Source organism: Panthera uncia, assembly GCF_023721935.1.
Source record: "Panthera uncia isolate 11264 chromosome C1 unlocalized genomic scaffold, Puncia_PCG_1.0 HiC_scaffold_3, whole genome shotgun sequence".
Classification (NCBI taxonomy): Eukaryota; Metazoa; Chordata; class Mammalia; order Carnivora; family Felidae; genus Panthera; species Panthera uncia.
The window spans coordinates 27,683,436-27,706,881 of NW_026057584.1; the positions used below are offsets into that span (position 1 = coordinate 27,683,436).

A 23,446-nucleotide genomic window follows, 5' to 3' on the forward strand; every position below is an offset into this window, starting at 1 on the left:
GAGTGGTGAGAAGTGGTATGAACCCAGGACTGCGGTCAACCCTGGTGTTTAGTGATCAGGTGAGCAAGGGACTATACCTGTACTTTTTACCATTACAAATTTTTTTTTCCAACTTTTTTTTTTTTTATTTTTTTTTTATTTATTTTTGGGACAGAGAGAGACAGAGCATGAACGGGGGAGGGGCAGAGAGAGAGGGAGACACAGAATCGGAAACAGGCTCCAGGCTCCGAGCCATCAGCCCGGAGCCTGACGCGGGGCTCGAACTCACGGACCGCGAGATCGTGACCTGGCTGAAGTCGGACGCTTAACCGACTGCGCCACCCAGGCGCCCCTACCATTACAAATTTAAGTAGAAAGTGGAATTTATGAGTTGTCAGCATTTTATCCTTCAGTGACTTTCCACTTTGTGTCCTTTTGGTGCTAGGTTTCAATTACTTTTCTGCAACTATAAAAAACAAAAAAGAACATAAATTTGAGCATCTCAGGTGATGCAGAGGGACACAATATATTTTACATTTTCATAATGAGATAGAAACGTGGAATTTAAGAAAAAAATCTATTATTTCCATATATGCTAACAGGCTTAGTATTTTTTTAATTGTTTAATGTTTATTTAATTATTTGAGAGAGAGATAGGGAGCTAGCAGGGGAGGGGCAGAGAGGGGGGAGGGTAACAGAATCCCAAGCAGGATCCACAGCATGGACCCAATACAGGGCTCAAATTTACAATCCCAGGGATCGTGACCTGAGCCAAAATCAAGAGTCGGATCCTTAAACAATTGAGTCATCCAGGTGCCCCAGGCTTAGTATTATTATACATAGCCTCCAATCTCACATGATAGCTGATTCATATCATATGGCTTCTACTTACATTCTCTGGGGTTAGGTAGATCTAATAAATGAAAAATAAATATTAAGAGTCTTAATTCTCAGACAACACAAAACACATAAATAAAACCTTAACTATGTTGAATGCATTTGGATCCTAGCTATTTTTTGATGTTAATAATTAAATTTGACATTAGGAAGATCGGTGTAACTCAGGATGGCCAAATATATAACTCATGATAACCAAAATAACCAATGTCGGATGTTTCAAAATCTTACATGGTTGAAAGATCTATTTGAAGTACAAGATAAAACAGCATATTTTAATGTAACATAGTTCAGTGATATGAAATACCTTTTCCAACTATACATATCTGATAAAGCAGGATTTTCTTCATAAATAAATAGACTTTAAGCTTCATAGTTTTAAACTTCTCAGTTTCAATTTGTAATATAATAAATATTATAAATATAATCCACATGAACAAAAGTCTTCAATAATCTTTAAGAGTACAAAGTCATCCAGCAACTAAAAAGACATGTTGACTTTTTTGATGTGGTCATCTGATTCAATTTTGAGGATACTTTCTGAGTAATTTTTTAACTAAACTAGCATAGTTGGTTCTGAAGCTGTATGCCTTTTTCCATTCATCAGAAGTGAAATGACTGGCAACAGAAGGTTTGCTGTTTCATGGAGCTTCTTTGGAGGATAAAAGATAAAAATGTATAATTGCAGTCTGAATTTATGTTTGAAAATCTACAGCTTTTCAAATGCATCCCATTTGATCAGAACCTTGTATGCCAACACTAACTGAATCAAAACATATTTACAATTTTATGTTTTAGATTTTTTCTAAAAGAAGCTATGCCACATTAGGTTAAAATGTCATTTCTAAATGTCTGGTTATTAGAAATAATCATACTGTAGTTATCTCAGTGAATTCATTTCTGCAGAGAAGAATTGATAGGTGATAAACAATAGTATAACTGAATGATGCGAGACTCTTGTTCTTTAGAAAAAAGAAACTATCCCAAAATAGCTATAAAGTTTACGGGCACAAATTTCATAATGCCACACACCAGTGTAGCAAAATTTGGGATGAGTATTCGTCATTGCAAGGTAAAAATAATAAATAAAATAAAATAGAATAAAATAAAATAAAATAAAATAAAATAATAAAATAAAATAAAAACATCTGTCACAAGTTAGGAGTTAAGATTAAAGGGTCCCTAAGCAATATAAAGAAAGAAAGAAAGAAAGAAAGAAAGAAAGAAAGAAAGAAAGAAAGAAGCAAACTCCTTATTTTTATTATCATGAAATTGCATAAAATTAGAATGAAAATGTAAAAGACATTATTTAGTCAAATAAGAAAAATTCACCTTTTATTTAGGACACGAAGATGTGTGGAATAAAGTTGAGAGAAATTTAACACCTCTGAGAATCTGACCATCAAATATACTGAATGTTTGATAGTCGAGCTAAGAAGACGTTGTCCAAGGTCACCTAAATATGTCTGACAATAAACACGTTTTTCTCTCATAGTACTCACGTAGGACCTACGTGAGTGTTTCTTGATAGTGGGTTACCACTATGTAGGGCAGTCTTTTGAGGACCTCAATCCTTTCCACTTTGTCATTATTTGGTGCACAAAATTTTCTTACATTAGTTGAATAACAGCCCATCAGACAGCGTCAGAGCTTTTTATTCTGCAGTCACCATTGATCTAAGCATGTGGTCTGTCTGGTAGAATCTGTTGACACCATTCAGTGTCATTCTGTCCATTCTTTTATAAATGGCTTCTTTGTCCAAATCCTAAATTATTCTCTTCTTGTATTTTCTCCAACTTCCTGAAACTATTCAAACTCCAATAGAGTTTTCTCTGTAGTAGGGTCTATCAAATAGTTAAGAGGCATAAATCTATTATACATGAAAATCATCTGACTTTGTTGGATTTCAGTTTCCAAGATCATCCCAATGAACTTAATAAAAGAATCTTAGGGCTACCTATTTTTTGAAAATAGGTGAAAAAGCAGACTGAGGAACAGTTGGCCTTTAAAACAAATTTAAACATTTAAAATGAAATCATACACATTTATTTTCTTCCCCTGATTTTCCAGAATCTCCTATACCTGCCTCCAGAATCATTGTCCCAATGCTCTATGAATAATCTTCATAAGTCCTTTCACCAAAGTTCACAGCATCTCCTGGGTTGTGGAGTTAGGAAATAAGGAACAGCAAGAGTAGCATCTCACCAGCAGCTGAAAGTCAATGTAACGTCAGCAAAGAGAAGAGACAACTGGTGATCTCAGATTATAAAATTAATTGAGATGCAAGGAGACTAAATCAAGATGGGGGACAGAGCAGAATGGTACAGGCAGAAGCTAGCTGGCAGACATACCAGGAAGTGGTAGAGATCAGTAGCACTCACTATATCCATGCCTTCTCCTCTTCCTGGGCACACAGCTAGTCCTATGCTCCTCAGTGTGTGGTGCTTGGCACTGTTCTATGAACTCTATAACCCATAATGCTGTGAAGAGATAAGACCAGGGGCACCTGGGTGGTTCAGTCAATTAACCTACTGACTCTAGATTTCAGTTCAGGTCATGATCGTTCATGAGATCAAGTCCCAAGATGGCCACTGCACAGACAGCATAGAGCCTGCTTGGGATACTCTCTTTCTCTCTGCCCCTACCCGACTCAGGTGCAAGCACAAGCACATTCACATGCACTCTCTCTCTCTCTCTCAAAATAAACACATAAACAAAAATAAAGAACTAAGAGCAGACTATGAATCAACTACATCACTAAGCACACAGTTAAGTTCAGCTAACATTTTTTCCCCAGAAAAACTTTCCCAATGAAGGAAGTAATGTGTTGATTTATATTTTCATTTAAGTCTCAAGGATTTAGTAGAACAGTTTACTTTGAGCAGCACTGTTGTAGACAGCACTCCCCCAACTCCTCAGAGCTTGCTGGGGACATGTGACTAGATCTCACTACTGCAATGTGAGAAGTGATACAAGTCAACTCCAGCCAAGATATTTGTAGTGAACACTGTTGTGCCACTCAGATCTCCCTTTTCAGGACTGAAGCCCTCACTCTGCTACCTGCTGTCAGTGTTGACAGTTCAATGCTCACAGCTAAATAGCCTCTTCCAGTGATGGCTCTCACCTGAAGAGAGCTGCACTTCCTCCAAGGACTGCATTTGCTTCTTGGGGACAACTACATTCAGTGATATTGCTGTATGGGTATAAAGTCCTGGCCTTTTACCCTAAATTCTGGACAAATCTGAGTTCCAGGGTTCCCTGTGGGTCAGCAGAAGCCTTTGTTTTGATGGCATCACAGCTTAAGTCTTCTTTCTGCCCAGTTATACTTCCTTCATTCTTTTCCAGGTTTTGATTCCAAAAGCACTCCCCAGGAAACTTCTTGAACACAGACCTTCATCTCCGAGGGTTCTTCCTAAGGAACCCATCCTGCCACCATAATGGAAAGCAGATCTGATTTCCTCTCTTTCTCTTCTCTGGGCTGACAGACTTATGTAGAGGATTTGCTGGAGATCTTAGTAGGTGGAGTAGTCACATAATGAGTCCTTGGTACCTAAGGGCCTCCCTGGAGCCTAAGCCTACCCATCAACTAATCAGCTAATATCGGACGAGAATACAGTAAGGTTTGCCCTGTTTGTTAAGTAACTGAGATTTATGGTTATGTATTGCAATAGTTAATAAACAAACATTAATATAGAGCATAGATTATGGACTTATTAGTAGCTAAGTATTAAGTAGATATTTCCACCCACCTCAAAACTGGAGTGTTTCCTTTTTTTTTTTTTTTTTTTTTTTTTTTTTGCCAGCCAATTGGGACTACTGGTAAAAGAAGACTTTCCTTGGATTTTTAAGTGTTCTTGCTTCTCCATCTTTACTTTTAGCTTTTCAGTTGTGTAATGGTAACTCTTGAAGATATTTTCTAAATTTATTTAAAGAAATTCAAGCAAGCAAAAAGACAATTCCTTCCTTTGGAAATTTTTAAATGATTAGATAAATTCTTAACGGAATAGCTGACATAGGAATCATACACAAAAATGGTACACCCAGACTCAGTCTTAGATTTTAAAGTAATTATAAACCTATTACAGTCTAGGTAGGTAAAACAAGTTGAAATACAACTAAACTGTGCTAATACCCTAACCTATTGTTTTTCTGATAAAATGGCAACTTGAATAAATGATTTTCTATCACTGAAAAGGAACAAAAGATACAGTTCATTGAATATCAGACAAGACAAGTAAGAGTAAACTAAGATAAGAAAGAAAGAAAGAAAGAAAGAAAGAAAGAAAGAAAGCAAAAGGAAGCCCTATGCTTTAGCCAAAGAGTACATAGCCATGTACTATATGTGCTTTTTGTCAACTCATTGAAAGAAGGTACTAAGATATATCCTAAGGAGTAATTAAACTTTATCAAGAGCTGTGAATAGTTTAAATATATGATTTTATGGACATTGATAGAAGACACAAGACTTCTGAAATAGAGACAAGAAACAGTTTATTACTCAGCAATAATGGAAGTCAACTTATCAGCATTTTTTGCAGTGATTCCTTGAGACTAATTCCCACAGAGGGAAATGAAGACTGCCAGATGGTAACTGAACACATGATAGATTGTGTTACAGGAGAGGAACCCAGAGCTTAGGGAACTCAAAATGGGCAGTAAGCATGCCTGCCCTTTGCTCAGAGAGAAACTATCTCCATTATCCAAGGCTATAATCAAACCCTCTCCTGGTCCCAGGAAAGAAACTATCTATGTTACCCAAGCTATGGACTATACAAGCATTCTTGAAAGATAGTCTAGAACAAAGGGCAGTCAGTACAACTGCTCAGAAACTATATAGAAATTTGGGAGACCTGTGGAGAATTGTCCCCCAAAAACCCCATGAGAAAGCCTTTTCTATGTTTGCTCATTACACAACAACATGAAAACATAAAACTAATGATTTACATAATCAGTGTTTTTACATGCTTATGTAAAAAAAAATACAGAAAAGCATAAAAAATAAAATATCAGTGTTTTACTTTTCATATTATATTTAATCTCAGCTAGAACCATTCTTTGATTTTAAACTATCTTGATCCTTTTTAGAGGATAGAATATGTTCCTAAAGAGCTATGAAGATCTGCACGGTTTTCCAAATCTTCCTTTAATTTCTCCCATGCCAATCTGGCCTCCTTTGTGTATAGTTTACCTATGTGTTGAACATTTACCCTTCTGTTTTCTCTCCCTTTGTTACTGACTGATTCAACCACATTTTTGTGTTTTGTGCCTGGAGGAGGATCTCAACTGTCATCATGAATACCCAATTAGGCAATTTTATTGTCTTCCTATTACTTTTCTCCCTGATGCACCCATGAGGTCACAGTGATTGTTTAATGGACCAGAAAACATCTGATGATAACACAGGACCTCTGGACTCCTGGATTCCTGTGAATGTCTCTGAAGGTTCTTTCATTTGGCTTCAGCTGTGGAACTGCCACTCTGTGAGATTAATAGGCTGACCTAATTGAGGCCACTAATGAGCTATTCTTCTCTCTTCAAAGAACATTTTATCTAATTCCTACACATACATAGTACAGCATCAGGGATGTTCATTTTTCTAGCTCCTTTGTTTTATGATAGCATTGAGTATCCTGGGAATTATTAAAAGCTTCATCATAAATACACAGACAGGTCATCTGCTTGGCCTCTGTAGGCATTTGAATTTGAGACTCACTATTTAAAAGATAGTAGTAAGGGGAGCCTGGGTGGCTCAGTAGGTTAAATATCCAACTTCAGCTCAAGTCATAATCTCATGGTTGGTGAGTTCAAGCCCCACATCAGGCTCTGTGCTGTCAGCTCAGAACCTGGAGCCTGCTTCAGATTCTGTCTCCCTCTCTCTCTGCCCCTCCCCCACTCACACTCTGTCTCTCAAAAATGAATAAACGTTAACAAAATTTTTTTTTAAAGATAGCAGTGAGAAAGAAACATGAAATTGCTAACCTGTAGGCTTTGACCTATGGCTTATAGTAGATATGGAACCAAATCCTAAAATTCTAACCAAATTCTCGCTAATTCTTTTCTTAAGGAGAGTTGAGGAAGAAGTGATCAATTTAATGGATGCAAAGATTATAGGGCATGAGAACACTGATATATTTTACTTGATAAATAAAATGCCTGGTATCCATTATATTAAGAACTAGGAAACATACAATGTAGGAAGAGTTATGATTCTTTCATTTAAAAAAAATTTTTTTAACGTTTATTTATTTTTGAGACAGAGAGAGACAGAGCATGAATGGGGGAGGGTCAGAGAGAGAGGGAGACAGAGAATCTGAAACAGGCTCCAGGCTCTGAGCGGTCAGCACAGAGCCTGACGCGGGGCTCGAACTCACGGACCGTGAGATCATGACCTGAGCCGAAGTCGGACGCTCAACCGACTGAGCCACCCAGGTGCCCCAATTCTTTCATTTTAATAGTGTGTAACTTATGAGGAGAAAAAAAAAGATATGCATGTGTGAAAATGTTATGCAGCAAATAAGACAAAATAAAAAAGATGATAATGAAAGAAAACATATGTCATGGGGAACAGCAGAAAGCGATCAGTTATCAACTGGCAAAGATTTAAGAGTGTCAGTGTTCCCAAGGAGATAGGGCTTCAGGCTGGGGGGTGATCAAAGAAAGCCCTTATCTCAGTTACACATGGCAGCTGGTTGTCAATGTTGAGAATGCATGTGTCCCAAGTGAAAAGACATTAAAAGGGAGAAAAACTACAGTCATTGTCTCCATTTAGTCTTTCTCCTGGATATCTGGAATTTAAATAGCAACCTGAGTACCTTTGGGAGTAATGGAAAAAAAGAGAGAAAGTAATTATATGAAAACTGGACATTATTCAAATAGTCCAGGAAATATTAGACTGCATGTCAGACTACATAAATGCAAACTCATTCATATAGAAAAAATAGTTTTAGAATGTAATGTAATATTTAATGTTGAAATTAATATATGTAATATTAGGCATGGCTTTGGGGAAATGGGAGATAGAAATGATTAATAGTAATGTTACAGGTGAAGCATGTGAGATTTAGAGTAATTACATTGCAAGAGGTGTTATGAGGACAGTCAGTGAAAATCCACAACAGTGGTTCTTAAACTTTTTGCCAAAAATGTCTTCGATATTATAAAGAAAGCTCTATTTCCTCTCTTTCAATATCTCCAAGCTCATGCAAACAACATTTTTGTCCAGTTTGAGGTATCCATTTGTCCCCTGGATCTTATACACATACTCAGGATTAAAGAATCCTGCTCACCAAGATCTATTAAGCCACCATCCATCACCACAGAGATCCCTATTGACTATTGTTTGTCAGTAGCCCTGAGTCCTACTTCACAAAGTGAGAGATGGGGCTAGGACAGATCCTGGACACCCTGGTCAGATTCTATTTATGAAAGGCTTTATTGCCAAGCTATTTACATACTCATTCTATCTTTTAAATAGAGAAGAGAAATGCTCATCAGGCAGCACCATTAAAAATGCTCAGCTTTGCCACCTTTGAGCTATGCTTCCATTTCTCATGCCCAAATTTGCCCATTGTAGTTTACACTCATTTCTGTGATTATTTAAATCTCCAGTGACCAGCAAAGATCATACCTTGAGATGAGCAGTATTTGACCTTTATATTTTTACTATTAATATGAGTGAAGTGCTCATATCAAGATATTCTGTTTGAATAATCTTGATATTAGTATTGTTCAAGCCCAAACTGAGCCTTTAAGTTGTTAATAACAACTCTCCGTGTCATGTATTCTGGAATGGTTAGGGTCTCTGCATCCTAGTCATCTTTCTTTTTGTATTCTTTTTTTCTACATTATGGTCACTTGATTTCTGGACCACAACCATGTGAAAAGCTCTCAATATACTTTCCCAAGGAAAATCTTGATCTATGTTTCTATGAATGACTGATTAAACTTTTGTCTTCAGTCTAGGAAATGTGTGTGTGTATGTGTGTGTGTGTGTGTGTGTGTGCGTGTTTTGTTAATATAGAGCATGAATCAATGGCATTGTAACTTTGCTGACTTCACTCATCTGCTTTTTCACATTTTCCTACTTTTCAGGGCTTTTATTTATTTTCAGATGTCCTGGGATCTCATGCTGCAATATACTACCCATAATGGAGAAGAAACATGGGACAAACCCAATCCATTATAGAACAAGAATATTTAGCTTTTCTACTGGCTTAAATACTTATTAGCTGTGCACCCACAGTAATCTGTCTTAAATTCACTGTACCTCATCTGCAATATAAAAATTATAACAACTGCTCTGAGAAACTTATTGGACTTCTGATTTTTGGTTCCACACGTAAGGAGCTTAGAAATTACCATTCTGTCCTAACAACAAGCAAAAGCTGAACAGACTGAAAATTCAATAACTCTTCTTGGATCTATAAGAGAAGGGGGTGGGGAGAGGGATGCAAGGCAAACCACTGCCTCCAAAACTGGAAAGACAGGTGAATACCACAAGTCACAGCTCACTGGAGCAGAGACCTACAAGAAAAAACTGTCACAGAAACCAGAGCTAGAGGAAGAAAGAAAACCTGACTCGTAATTGGCAAAATACTGGAAGCTCAGTGCAGACAATTCTGAGAGTTATAAAGTCCAGGGAGACCCAGTTGTAGAGGGTGCCCTACAATACTGTGAGATTTACCTCCAGGAGTTCAGCCAGGTTCCCACAGTTTTTAACTGGAGAAAAATGCCTTAGGTCTTCTGGCAATAAGAGGGAATAAGGAAAAATTTTGAAATATGCCAGAGCAAGCACGCTGTTCTTAACAGGGCCTGCCCTCAGGGGAAACTAGCTAACCAAAGCCTAATCTGCAGGAGGTATGATCAGAGCCTAGCTGACTTGGGGAAAGAGAAGTACCAAACTTCAACCCACCCTACCCATCCTGTCCCACCTAACCAGGGAGGAAAAAAACTGAGAAACACTTGTGAAATTCACAGTTCAGAAGCTTAGGCTCACTAAACAACTGAGACCTACTGTAGAACACTTCCCCTCCCCGCACACCTTACCACCATATCACTAAGGGCCTATTTGCAACAGTGTTTGTTTGTTTGTTTGTTTGTTTGTTTGTTTGTTTAAAGTAAGCCTCACACCCAATGCAGAACCCAATGTGGGGTTTCAACTCAAGAGCCTGAGATCCAGACCTGAGCTGTGATCAACAGTCTGATGCTTAACCTACTAAGGGCCCCAGCAGTTCTTTTTACCCAGTACATCATGCCTGGCTATAAAGAAAAATAACAAGGCATACTAAAAGGAAAAAGAAAATATTAAAGAGAACACGCATCAAAACCGGACCAGGCAGAGATGTTGGAATTATCAGATTAGGAATTTAAAACAACTTTAATTAATATGCCAAGGGCTTTAATGGATAAAAGAAACAGCCTATGAGAACAGATAAATAATGTAAGCAGAAAGATGGAAATCCTAAGAAAGAACCAAAAAGAAATGCTAAGGATAAAAATATACTGTAACAAATGAAAAATGCCTTTGATGGGCTTATTAGTAGACTGGACACAGCTAAGAAAGAATCTCTGAACTACAGGATACACTAATTGAATTCTTGAAAATCCAAAAAGCAGAGATCAAAGACTGAGGAAAAAGGAAAAAAAAAAACAGAACAGAATATCCAAGGACTGTGGGGCAACTACAAAAGGCATAATATATACATAATGAGAATACCAGAAGGAGAAGAAAGAGAGAAAGGAACGGAAGAAATATTTGAAACAACAATGACTGAGAATTTCCCCAATGTCAGACATCAAACCACAGATCCAGGAAGCTCAGAGAATACCAAACAGGAAAAATACAAAACAAACAAACAAACAAACACCACTGTGCCTAGGTATATCATTTTCAAACTACAGAAAATCAAAGATAAAGAAACTAATTGTTTCAGACCAAAAAAGCTAATGGTAGTAAAGGTTCCTTGAAAAAAATATGAAGTACCATACAAATTTAAGGGCTTTCTATTCTCATTTACAACAATAAGAATGAAATCTTTGATACTAAAATATTGGATTCATAAATTCTGAAACAAGACTGACAGGCCTCTTTCTCCCATTTTAGTCATGACACTGATGGTAATTAAAATAAACTTTGCATTGGTGTGTGTTAGTCGGAATTTCCTAGAATGTTGTATAAATAGAATCCTCTTTTATATACAAAAAAATTTTAAAAAACTTTGCCTTTTTAAAAATTATTTATTTTGGCATTTATATATTTATTCAACAAGCACATCAGAACCTACTGTCAGAGGCTGGGCTAAACACCCATTGTACGTAGATGAATAGCCAGATTCCCTACTTTGGAAACATTCTTGGCATAGTGAAGAAGACATATGGGTCAGCAGAAATCAGAATACAATGGGGTAGAAGTATATACAGAGATTGTTATAGATGCACAGAGAGTACAAAGAAGCTCCAGCCTCTCTGCTCTCCACCTAGGGCAACAACTCTTTTTCTACCTTTCCTTAAGGCTGGAACTGGCTGCTGTAGCACCAGTTATGCAAAATGTGCTCTCCCAATTTACAGATCATAACGTAATGTTTCACCCACCGGGAAAGGAGGGATAGTTCAAGGGTAGGAGAAGTGGGCGTTTGTAGAGACCTCCAGCTTTGCCAGTCTAATATTCCTTTTCCATTTTGTTGGTAACATACTCTTTATTTCATGCGGGTATTTTGAGCAGGCAGGATAGTCTGACCTCTGTTCTTCTGCCCACATGACCCAATCCAGATCAAATAGAATCTTGTTTTGCATTTTCCTTCAGAGCTAGCAGAGTAGAAGCTCTTTCCCTCCCCATGTTACTAAACAGTAAATGTAAGAGCCTGGAGCTATGAGAGACTCCTTTTCCACCATGGGAGTGCCTGTCTGAAAACGACATCAATACAGATGAAGGACAGCTGAAAGATGAAGACATAAAGACTTGATGACATTGTTTGAACACTAAGATCCAGCCACATCTGAATAGCTGCCTCCTTTGGGGTTTCCACTTATATGAGTTAATAAATCCCTTTCTTTGCTTAAGCTGATTTAAATTAGGTTTTGATCACTTGCAGATGAGGATTATTAATACAATCTGAAATACAACTGTGAATCATCCATTATTTTCTCTTTCCAGAAGTTCAGACTGAAGAGAAAGCTGGAATAGTCCTGCTCAGCCACGTGTCTGTGATAAATCAGAAATTACCAATTCAATGGAAAAGTCATTACTAGTTTTACATATGGCTTTCTTTCTTAATATGGTCATTTCCTTCCCCTTCGTCTTATCTATCTACTATATATACCCTATAGCAAATTGAGTTTGTTACTGATTCTGTAGGAGTGTTCTGCTCAGTGTTGACAAGAATGACTGCCTTCAGCTGACAGGCCACTTGTTCAATTTTATGTTACTTCACATCGTTCAACTTGGTGGTTGGTGGCGTTGGATGGGAGGGTTGGGACGGAACCTATTTTATATGTTGGATACACAGATTTGGAAGGTTGAAGATAAAAATAGAAGAGAATTTACTTTCCACAGAGTTAAGTAGAATTATTCTGCTTTAAATGACATGGATTCCTTTTTTTTTTAATGTTTATTTATTTTGAGAGAGAATATGAACAGGGAGGGGCAGAGAGAGAGGGAGACAGAGAATCCCAAGAAGTCTCCACAGTTATCAGCACAGAGCCTGACACCGGAATTGAAACCATGAACTGTGAGATTATGACCTGAGCTGAAACCAAAAGTTGAGTGCTTAACCTACTGAGCCACCCAGGTGCCCCATGACAAGGCTTCCTTAACATCAAAAGTGTTTCATATTAATGGCTACTTTCAAATGCAAATACTTTCTCTGCTGGGGAAAAATAACCATCTTAACATAAATATCTTAGTATTTTTTAATAATTAAATGTGGAATAAAAAAGGAAATCCCGCCTGGGTGGCTCAGTTGGTTAAGTGTCTGACTTCCACTCAGGTCACGATCTCATAGTTTGTGAGTTTGAGCAGTGCGTTGAGTTCTGTGCTGATAGGTCAGAGCCTGGAGCCTGCTTCAGGTTCTGTGTCTCCCTCTCTCTAGGCTCCTCCCCTGCTTATGCTCTGTCTCAATCTCTCAAAAAAAATTTTTTAATAAAACTAAAAAAAAAAAAGAAATGGTCTTGAAAGGAGGATTAGCAACAATTCTGCCTTAAGCACTCACTTAAGTGTCAGCTATAAAATAGAAACTTGTTAAGCAACGTTAAATCCAATAAATTAAGTAATCAATATATAAAAATCATTACCCAAGGCCAAAGCCAAAGTTATTCAACTCTTAAAATGACAAAGCAAAAAGTACCTGAGTACAATGGCAAATAAAGAAGGATCAAGAAGATAAAAAAGGAGAAAATCATTCTTGTTATTGTCCTGCTATCCCAGAGATTTTGAAAAGTGCAGTAAAGTGAAATAAAAATAAATCCTTAGTTTGGATAGAACCATGCTTGCTATCTTGGCATAGATATTATAATTTTATTCATAATAAATAAATATAAAGAAATGAGACAGACAGTGGTAAGAGCCACGTATCAAAACATATGCAGACTTGGAAATTTCCATTACCACTGTATTCCCAGTAGTAAACAAGAGCCAATTGCTACCCAGTATGTAAGTGCAGAATTAAAAACTGTGGTTTTCAGTACAATGAAAACTTAAATTAATAAGCATCAGAGCTCTGTGATTCAAAGACATGAGAACAGCTTCACAGGAAAAACTGAAGTGAATTGTTTATTAATTAAATTTCAATATGCTTAACAGCCAACTGACTGATGAAATGGGAGAAACCTGGACAAATAAAGGCATAACTGTAGCAGGGAGTATGGCCGGAGTCGCAAAAGATGAGTCTGCAAACAAAGTGCAGTTAAGTGAAGGTCCTCATACTCAAGTAGGAATGAGCTCCAGAATGAAGCTTCTTTTTATTAGGATAATTGCTAAAGACTATGTACATAAAGTCAGTTAAGCAAGTATGTTAATCAATCTAATGGTTTAGCTTTTCAAGGTTGAATTTCCAGTTAACTGGTTTCTATATCACTAGGAAGGGTCAGGTGTGAAGGAGAATCTGATCTTGGACAATGTTAATGGCTCTAGGCATTCCTTAGGAGCTGCAGCCACGTTCAGCTATGCAAACATGTCCTAAGGCCTTGCACCTTCTCCAGCCCTTCCCTTTTGAAGTATTTTCCTTTGATGCTTCTCTCCTGCATCTCCCACATCAAACATCTAATGAAATATCATGAGGGGCTCACATGGTTAGTAATATGATGAAAGGGACACATTGTAAGGATATTGATTAATATCCTTTTTATCCAATAACAGTAACCTCACAGCTCCCTTCTGTTTTTCTTTTGATCATGCAAATTAAGCAGTACTCTTGTTAACTGTCCATCTATTTCTTCTAGGAAGGCCATGTTCCATTTACCATCTCCATGTTCCTCTGAAGGTCAAGACCATTGATCTTGCTTGTCATTGCAATGATGAAAACACCTTGCATTGGGTGGTTAAGAGCCATTAACTGCGTCCTCTCTTCATACTCCTTTCCATTAACAAACCAAACCCCATGAATCTTCTCAGACCAACAGTGCTGGCCCAACCAGCTACAACTGAATATGCTGGTGACTCTCTTACCAGTGCAAATGGATGTCTTCTGGGAAATGTAACACTTGAATATGTCCTTTGTTCTCACATAATTTATCCACTTCAGCATTCTCACTTCCCTGGCCCTTTTAGTCTCTTCATCACTTTCTCCCGCAGGAATTTAAGCATTGCAACATCACTTTGGATGAGCCATTACTATCTCCAGGCCCCCAGGGGCAGCAAGTTGGAACCATCTACTGGAATGTTTGCTAGGTATTCAGTACTGTGTCCTGAGAAAGTGCCCTCAAGCCCATAATATCTCCCTTTCTCAACCTTATGCCCCCTGAATTAATCAACAAAAATGCCCAGTCCTCCAGGTACCCCTTTAGCTTATGTTGTTACATGCTGGTTAATATTTGCAGTTCATTCATTTTATAGCAATTCTATCAGGCCCACCTAGGTACGGACAGATCCAGAGGGGGCCTTCTGATGCTTTGCAATGGAAAGGCCACAGAAAGAATGCTGTTTTTTAAGGATCAACCACATCATAGGCCCTGACACCAAATCTTACAGAAAATAATCAGTATAAGGAAAAAGGAGGAAGTATCACTACAAAGATCCTGCAAATATCTAAAGAATAATAAAAGAATGTTATAATACTTGATGACGATACACTTAAAACTGGAAGAAATGGACAAAGTCCTTCATAAGCACAAGTTACTAAAAAAAAAAAAAAAGAAATAGAAAGTCTGAATGGCTCTTAGGAAGTTGAATTCATAACCAAAACCTTCACACCAAGGGAACTCCAAACCCAGATAATTTCATTGGTGAATTCTATCAAATAATTAAGGGGGAAATAATATCAAATATGCAAAAATATTCCTTTAGAAAGCAGAGAAGTTATACTTCTTGACCTGTTCAATGAGGCAAGTATAAACTAACAGAACAATAAACTTCATGAATACAACAGTCCTTGATCAAATATTAGCAAATTAAATCTAGCAATATGTGAAAAGGATAACACATCATGACCAAGTGGAGTTTATCTCTGTAATGCAAGGTCTATCATTTCAAATAAAATCAGTATAATTCACCATGATATAAAAAAAGAGAGAGAACCATGTGATTATCTCAAGAAATGTGGAAAAAGCATTTGAAACAATTCAAACTAATCATGAAAAAAATTCTCAGCAAGCTAAGGACAGAAAAAATCTCATTCTGATATGAGTCATCCATAAAAATGTGTAGCTAACAGCATAGTGAATTAATGAATACTCCCCCTCCAAATCTCTGTGCAATATTTCACTAGCCAGTGAAATATAGTACAAAGAAGAAAGAAAAAAAAGGCATAAAACTTAGAAACAAAAAAGTAAAACAGTCTCTATTTGCAGATATCATAGTTGCATCAATAGAAATTCCTAGAATATCTAATAAAACTAAAAGTTACTTAAAACAGTTGTAGGATTCAGGATTAAAAAAAAATTTTTGTACATTAGAAACGATTATAAAATGAAATAAAAATGAGGAACTAATTTTCATTAGTAAGCAAAAATATAAAATACTTAGGAAGAAATTTAAAAAAAATATGAAAGACTACCATATTGAAAACTATAAAACATTGCTGAGAGAAAATACAGATCTAATTAAATGGAGAGCTAAACTATGTTCATAGATGACAAGACTTAATATCGTTAAGATAACAATATGCAAATACCTCCTCAAAGAAAGTCTTAACAGGGACACCTGGGTGGCTCAGTCAGTTAGCGTCCAACTCTTGGTTTTTGTTAAAGTCATGATCTCACCGTTCCTGAGTTTGAGCCCCACATCGGGCTCCCGTGCTAACAGCACGAAGCCTGCTTGGTATCTTCTTTCTCTCCCTCTCTTTCTGCCCCTCCTCTACTCACACTCTCTCTCCCAAAATAAATAAATAATCATTTAAAAAGACAAAAAGAAAAGAAAATCTCAACAGATTTCTTGGTAGAAGTTGAAAAGTTGATTACATGATTTATACTGAAATTAAAATGACCTACAATAGCAAAACAATCTTTAAAAGAGAGATCAAAGTTGGAATGCCTATATTATCAGAATTTCACATTTACGATAAAGTTAAATCAGTGAGGTATTAGTGTAAAGATAGACAAATAGATCAATGGAACCACAGACACACTCATATTTGATCAATATATTCTCAACAGTATAAAATAAATTATCAGCAATGTTACCATGCAATTCAATGAGTAAAGAAAAAGAAAAACGTTTTCAACAAATGGCGCAGGAATGACTTCAAATTCTTGTTTTAGAAAGAAAAATAAAAGCTCAATCCTACGCCACATGATACACAAAAATTATTTTGACATGGATCATAGACCTAAACATAAGTCAACACTGTAAAGCTCATAAAAGAAACATAGGAGAATATTTTTGTAACCTTGAAGCAAGCAAAAATTTCCTAGGCCACAGAAAGTATACCCATAAAAGAAAAATTGATAAAGTAGACTTCATCAAAATTAAGAATTTTAACAACTCTATTTATGGAATGTGTAAAAGAGATATTTCACAAAAGAAGATAATCAGATTGGCTGTTTTGCACATATACAGTTGCTCAATGGAATTAGTCATCAATAAAATGCAAATTAGAACCACACTGAGATATCACTACATATTCACTAGAGTTGCTGCTGTTAGAAAGACTGGAAATACCAAATGGTGAGCCTGTAGAACAAATGGATCTCTTACATCATTTGTAAGACGAAAAATGACAAACTTGATTTTTGAAAATTACTTGTCATTTTCTTGTATAATTAAACCTATTCTCAAAAGGAATTGTCCAAAGATATTAGTAGCCACTTGTTGGGAGTTTAGCTGAACTACATAATATTGCTGCCTCCGCATCCATTTCATCCATTTCCTGTGGCCAAGGAACCATGCAGGAGCTTTGAACTGGCAGCTAGACCCTCCAGGAGGTGCATGACCTAGGGAACAGCCTGCAGGGTCACAAGTAAATTTAAGTTCCTGATACAACTACCTCAATGACCCTTGTCAATGCCCTTCCCTTAGAAGAGACACCCCACTCCACCGCACCCAAAGCTTACCAAAATCCCGCTTAGTGTTTTAAATTGTCAAATTCTGCCTTAGCTTGGGAACTCTAAAGCACTTCACCCTCAAGACACCAGTGAAGACATGGGGCCCAGGTCCTGCCCTGCTCTCTCTCCCTGGACCCTGTCTTGATCTCCCCAAATGGCTTGCCTGTGTACCTCCTTCCCTTCCTGTGAGTAATACACTCTATTTCACTTTCCCTTGCTGTTGTCTGGTAAAACCTGGCTCACCCTTTCACACCCTGGGGCTCTACTTAACACATGGTAATTTAACAAAGTCACAACCCCACTGTATTCACAATGGCTAAAATTGGAACAACCTAAAATTTTCAACCACAGGAAAATAAATAAATTGTGGTATATTCATATGTACCACATATATTGCTGGAGTATTTCTCAGCAACGAAACGGAATGAATCACTGAAATGCACAACATGGGTGAATTGCTCAATATTATATTAAGCAAAAGAAGCCAGCCACAAAATAATGCATAATGATTCCATTTATATGATGTTTTAGAATAGGCAAAATTGATCTATAGTGATAGAAATCCAAAAAATGATTCCTGAGGTCAGAGAGAAGGGGATATTGACTGGAAAGGGGCACGGGGACCTTCTATGGTGGTAGAAATGTTCCCTATTCTTTTTTTTCTTTTTTTTTTAGTTTTAATTTTTTTTTTAACGTTTTATTTATTTTTGAGACACAGAGAGACAGAGCATGAACAGGGGAGGAGCAGAGAGAGAGGGAGACACAGAATCCGAAGCAGGCTCCAGGCTCTGAGCTGTCAGCACAGAGCCCGATGCAGGGCTCTAACTCACGGACCTGAGATCATGACCTGAGCCGAAGTCGGATGCTTAACCGACCAAGCCACCCAGGTGCCCCGAAATGTTCCCTATTCTTAATCCTCTTGCACTGTTGGTGGGAATGCAAACTGGTGCAGCCGCTCTGGAAAACAGTGTGGAGGTTCCTCAAAAAATTAAAAATAGACCTATCCTATGACCCAGCAGTAGCACTGCTAGGAATTTACCCAAGGGATACAGGAGTACTGATGCATAGGGGCACTTGCACCCCAATGTTTATAGCAGCACTCTCAACAATAGCCAAATTAAGGAAAGAGCCTAAATGTCCATCAACTGATGAATGGATAAAGAAATTGTGGTTTATATACACAATAGAGTACTACATGGCAATGAGAAAGAATGAAATATGGCCTTTTGTAGCAACATGGATGGAACTGGAGAGTGTTATCCTAAGTGAAATAAGCCATACAGAGAAAGACAGATACCATATGTGTTCACTCTTATGTGGATCCTGAGAAACTTAACAGGAACCCATGGGGGTGGGGAAGGAAAAAAAAAAAAAAGAGAGGTTAGAGTGGGAGAGAGCCAAAGCATAAGAGACTCTTAAAAACTGAGAATAAACTGAGGGCTGATACGGGCTGGGAGGGAGGGGAGGGTGGGTAATGGGTATTGAGGAGGGCACCTGTTGGGATGAGCACTGGGTGCTGTATGGAAACCAATTTGACAATAAATTTCATATATTAAATAAATAAATAAATAAATAAATAAATAAATATAAAAAAGAAATTAAAAAAAAAGAAATGTTCCCTATTCTTAACTGTTGTTGTTTTAGATGAGCATATATGTTTGCCAAAATCCATCAAAGGGTATGCTTATATTTCATAGTAAATAAATTAAATGTCAGTAAGTTAAGGAAAAAATGAATATTTTTCTCTATGCTGGATCTGCCTCAGAATCTCTGATTCCATGATGTTTATCTCAAATATAAATCTGAAGTATGAGTGAGGGTAAATATTTAATTTCAACCATAATTCTTGTGTTATAGAGTTAACAGTGGTCACAGGGTCTAGAAAATGTCCTATCCTTTATGTTAAGAATCTAATGTAAAGAATTCAGAAGATGCAACCTAACTTACTTTAGTTTTGGCATCTCTCTTCAGGTACCAATCAGCAGTAGATAAGACAGCTTCCAATTCATATCTTCTCCCCTACAAATTCATTTCCTCACTAGTATTTGACATTTGTATTTTTAATTACAAATGAAATGATAGTTGCTGCATTAATGGAACCTACTCCCTGCTTACCAAATCTCTCACATACTCATATCCAACAAACTTGTCTTCTCTGTTGCATCACAATGTGCCGACTTAACAGGTGATACAGCTTTTAGGTTAAAATGAAAAAGGTACTTTGACTCAAAAATATAGGTTCTGTTCCCCAAATGGAAAAAAAAAAGACAATGTCATTTTCTCTGGTGACTCAAGAGTTGTTTGTGTTGGGAAAATATAAACAGTGAAATGCTAAAACCAGGTGCATTGTCAAACCCTCAGATCTGACAGTGTTGAGCCCTAGGTGGCATTGGGCCATACACTGCCTTCTATGTGGGTCTCTGGCTCATTCTTCTAGAATCACCCTTGCTGCCTTGGTGTCTATGCCCATTACCATATTCATCTTGTAGTTTGCAAGGTCTGTGCCTTCTCCTTTCCATTGGGAGGTACTTTCAAGCAGTGGATACAACTTCTAATTCCATTTGGATTTCTTTTCTAATAACCTAGGATCTAGTGGTCCACACCTGGTCATTCAAAATGCATCTTGTATATACATATAAAAAACTACACCAAACCTTCCTTAGATTTGTCTATATTCCTTCACAATGCATTTATATTTAAAAATGAAGAGTTTCAAAAGTAAATTTTACACCACATATAAAGAATGGGATTTCACTTAATTTCTAGTTGAAGGGTTGAGTCCCAAAGTCCTTGGAGATCATTGCTAGGAAATGGCACACATACCATTGACTCTTGAATCTACTTTAAGGGAAGGTAAATTTTAACATTTCATTAGCGCATATCTCAACATAGGTTGTAGGAGAGATCTAATAATAAGTGTCTGTGTTGGCCAATTTAAGAGAGACACTTGGGAGAGAAAAATATTCTCCCCCATAGATCAATTGAAACCTCTGTCACTTGGAATTTTTCTGAAAATAGGCCTTTCAAGTTTGTTTTTTTTTTAAATCACTCATTCACTATAAGTTTGTGAGACTGAATTTATTATTTTTGTACTTGAGAGAATTCAAATCAAGTGTCTTTGAGATTTTCCTATGATTCATGACAGCCTTTAGAGATGGTTTGTTTACTGTTGACATTCATTTAATTAAATCTTAACAGTAGCTAGAAAATAAGCAAAAATAATATATTTTAGCTTTAAATGTCTGTGAAAAGTAATACATATGACTGCTTAATAAAAATTAATTCTTTTAAATTATAACCATATTTTCCAATTTGCCTTTATTTTATATGAAAAAAAGAGTAATGACAGGCCACTGCAATTATTTTCAAAGCAAGACAATAATTTGCATTTTGCAAAGCCTCATCTTTGAAGGTTATCTTTTCAAATACTATATTGCATCACTTTACAGAAACTTTTCCTTTAGAATGATTTAGTCATCCAGGGGGCATATTAATACAGAATACCTCAGAAAAATCTGGCAAGTAAGTTGACATTCTAAAGGAGTTTTCTTAATTAGCACATAGTTTACCTAATTAGCACATAGATAGTTATCAGAATTTTTTAAAAATCTTCTTCAATTGTGAAATATTTCCAGAAGAAGAGAGATGGATAGAGGTAGGTAGGTAGATAGGTAGATAGATAGATAGATAGATGTTAGATAGATTAGTGATAGATGAACAGATGAATAGATACATGTATATATGGATGGATGGATGGATAGATACATAGACAAATAGATAAATAAAATAATCATCGGATGAATCCCCTGCTATCATTACCTTGGTTATAAAACACAACATCACTAAGATTTTATTTTTTTATTATTTTAAAATTTTATGTATGTATGTATGTATGTACGTTAGAAAGGGAGAGAGTGCCAGCCAGAAAGAGGGGCAGAGGAAGAGAGAGAGAGAATCTTAAGCCAGCTGTAGTGCAGAGCTGGATCCACGACCCTGGGATCATGACCTGAGCCAAAATTAAGACTCAGATGTTCAATCTACTGAGCCACCCAGGTGCTCCAACATTACTAATATTTTAGAAGCCACCCCCACTGCCTACCTTTCCTAGATTATATCCCATTTTCCATCCTATAAAGGTAACCACTATTCTTTTTGCATAAGAAGGTCCTTATTTTTCTTTATGGTTTACCACACATTACTAAACAATACAATTTAATGTTGTCTGATTTTAAAATTTGTTTATGTATGAATTCTGATTACATGCTTCCTTTTGCAACTTGTTACTTTTAGCCTCCATTTTGTTTGTGAGCTTAATCTAAGTTAGTGAGCAGCTATAGTTTTATTTGCAGTGCCATATGGTATTTTGCTGTATGAATGTATCCTAAACTATTTATCTGGTTACCATCAATAGACAAATGGGTTGTTTTCATCTTGGGACTTTTATAAACATTTTTATATTTTTTTCTTGGTGCACACGTAAGAAACCTTCTCTTGGACTGGAATTACCAGGTCAGAGATTATGCATATTTTCAACTTTTCTAAATAAACTCTTTTCCACTGTGGTTGTACCAGCACTGTGGGAGAAATCTCTTTGATGCGTGTCTTCAACAACACATGATGGTCAGTATTTTTTGTGTAACCGCTGGGTGTTTTTATTTTGCATCTCTCTAATCACTACTAAAGTAATGCCTTCTTTCCATAAGATTATTACTGAGTTGGATTTCTTCTTTTGTGGAGGATTTGCTCAAAACTAACAAGTTTTCTGATAGTTTGTCTTTTTTTTTTTTTTAAATATATGAAATTTACTGTCAAATTGGTTTCCATACAACACCCAGTGCTCATCCCAAAAGGTGCCCTCCTCAATACCCATCACCCACCCTGCCCTCCCTCCCACCCTGCCCTCCCTCCCACCCCCCATCAACCCTCAGTTTGTCTTTTTATTATCACACTGTATTGATCTTATTTTGTATATTATTGACCTTGAACATCTGTCCTTATATTTATTCTTGGTACTATTTTAAGTGTTTACCTTTTTAAAAAACTATATTTTCTAAACCTTTATAATTGGTTTGTAGAAATATATCACATGCAACAAATTTCTCAAACTGAATTTTGTGCCCAACTACTTTGTAAAACTCTCTTATTGATTCCAATATTTTGTACAAAATTGTGTTATCTGTAAAGCAAAAATGATAGCTTTTCACCTTTCTTTTTTAATCCTATATTTTTTATGTCTTTTTCTTTAACTTAATGTATGGCTGAGATTACCAGTTCAAGAGTGAATAGAAGTGGAGTAGAGGTAGCAGACTTTCTTGTCTTGTCCCTGATCTCAAAAGGAAACTTTTCAATGCTTCATGATCGACTTTTGCTTTTTTTTTTTTGTATAGTCTCTTGACCATATTAATGACTTTCCTTTCTAATTCTAGTTTGCTAAGAGATTTCATCATGAATGTATGTTGGTTTTATTAAATGCCTTTTGCATCTAGTAAAATATTAATGCAGTTCACTCCATTTACATATTCCTAGGGAAACTGCATTACTTATTTATACGATACTAAATCTACTTTACATTCTTAGAATAAACCCCACTTCATTGATAACATAAGATCATTTTTTCATTCAGTACTGGATCCATTGTTTGTTTAGGATCTTTATATCTCTGTTCTTGAATGATATTAAATTCTATTTACCAAATTTTGGTATCGAGGTTTTGCAAGCTAATAAGTTACAGTGTTTCCTTTTTCTATTCTCTATTCTCTGTAAGTAATTATGTAAGATTAAAATGTAATATCTTTCTTGAATGTTTGGTGGCATTCTTGACTTCCATCAGGGGTGGGGTGAAATTATTCCAAGAATGTGGCCTTTATCTAGCACTCAG

At 36.5% G+C, this 23,446-nt stretch overlaps 1 long non-coding RNA gene across 1 annotated transcript; it reads right to left on the bottom strand.

Annotated features, from left to right (window-relative positions):
* Nucleotides 1-362: 362 nt before the first annotated feature.
* Nucleotides 363-19,682, bottom strand: LOC125911251 (uncharacterized). The gene is made up of 2 exons (XR_007454298.1): nucleotides 19,516-19,682; nucleotides 363-445 (listed from the first exon to the last, which is right to left on the bottom strand). It is a non-coding gene; the product is annotated as an uncharacterized LOC125911251 (long non-coding RNA).
* Between the last annotated feature and the right edge of the window lie 3,764 nt (nucleotides 19,683-23,446).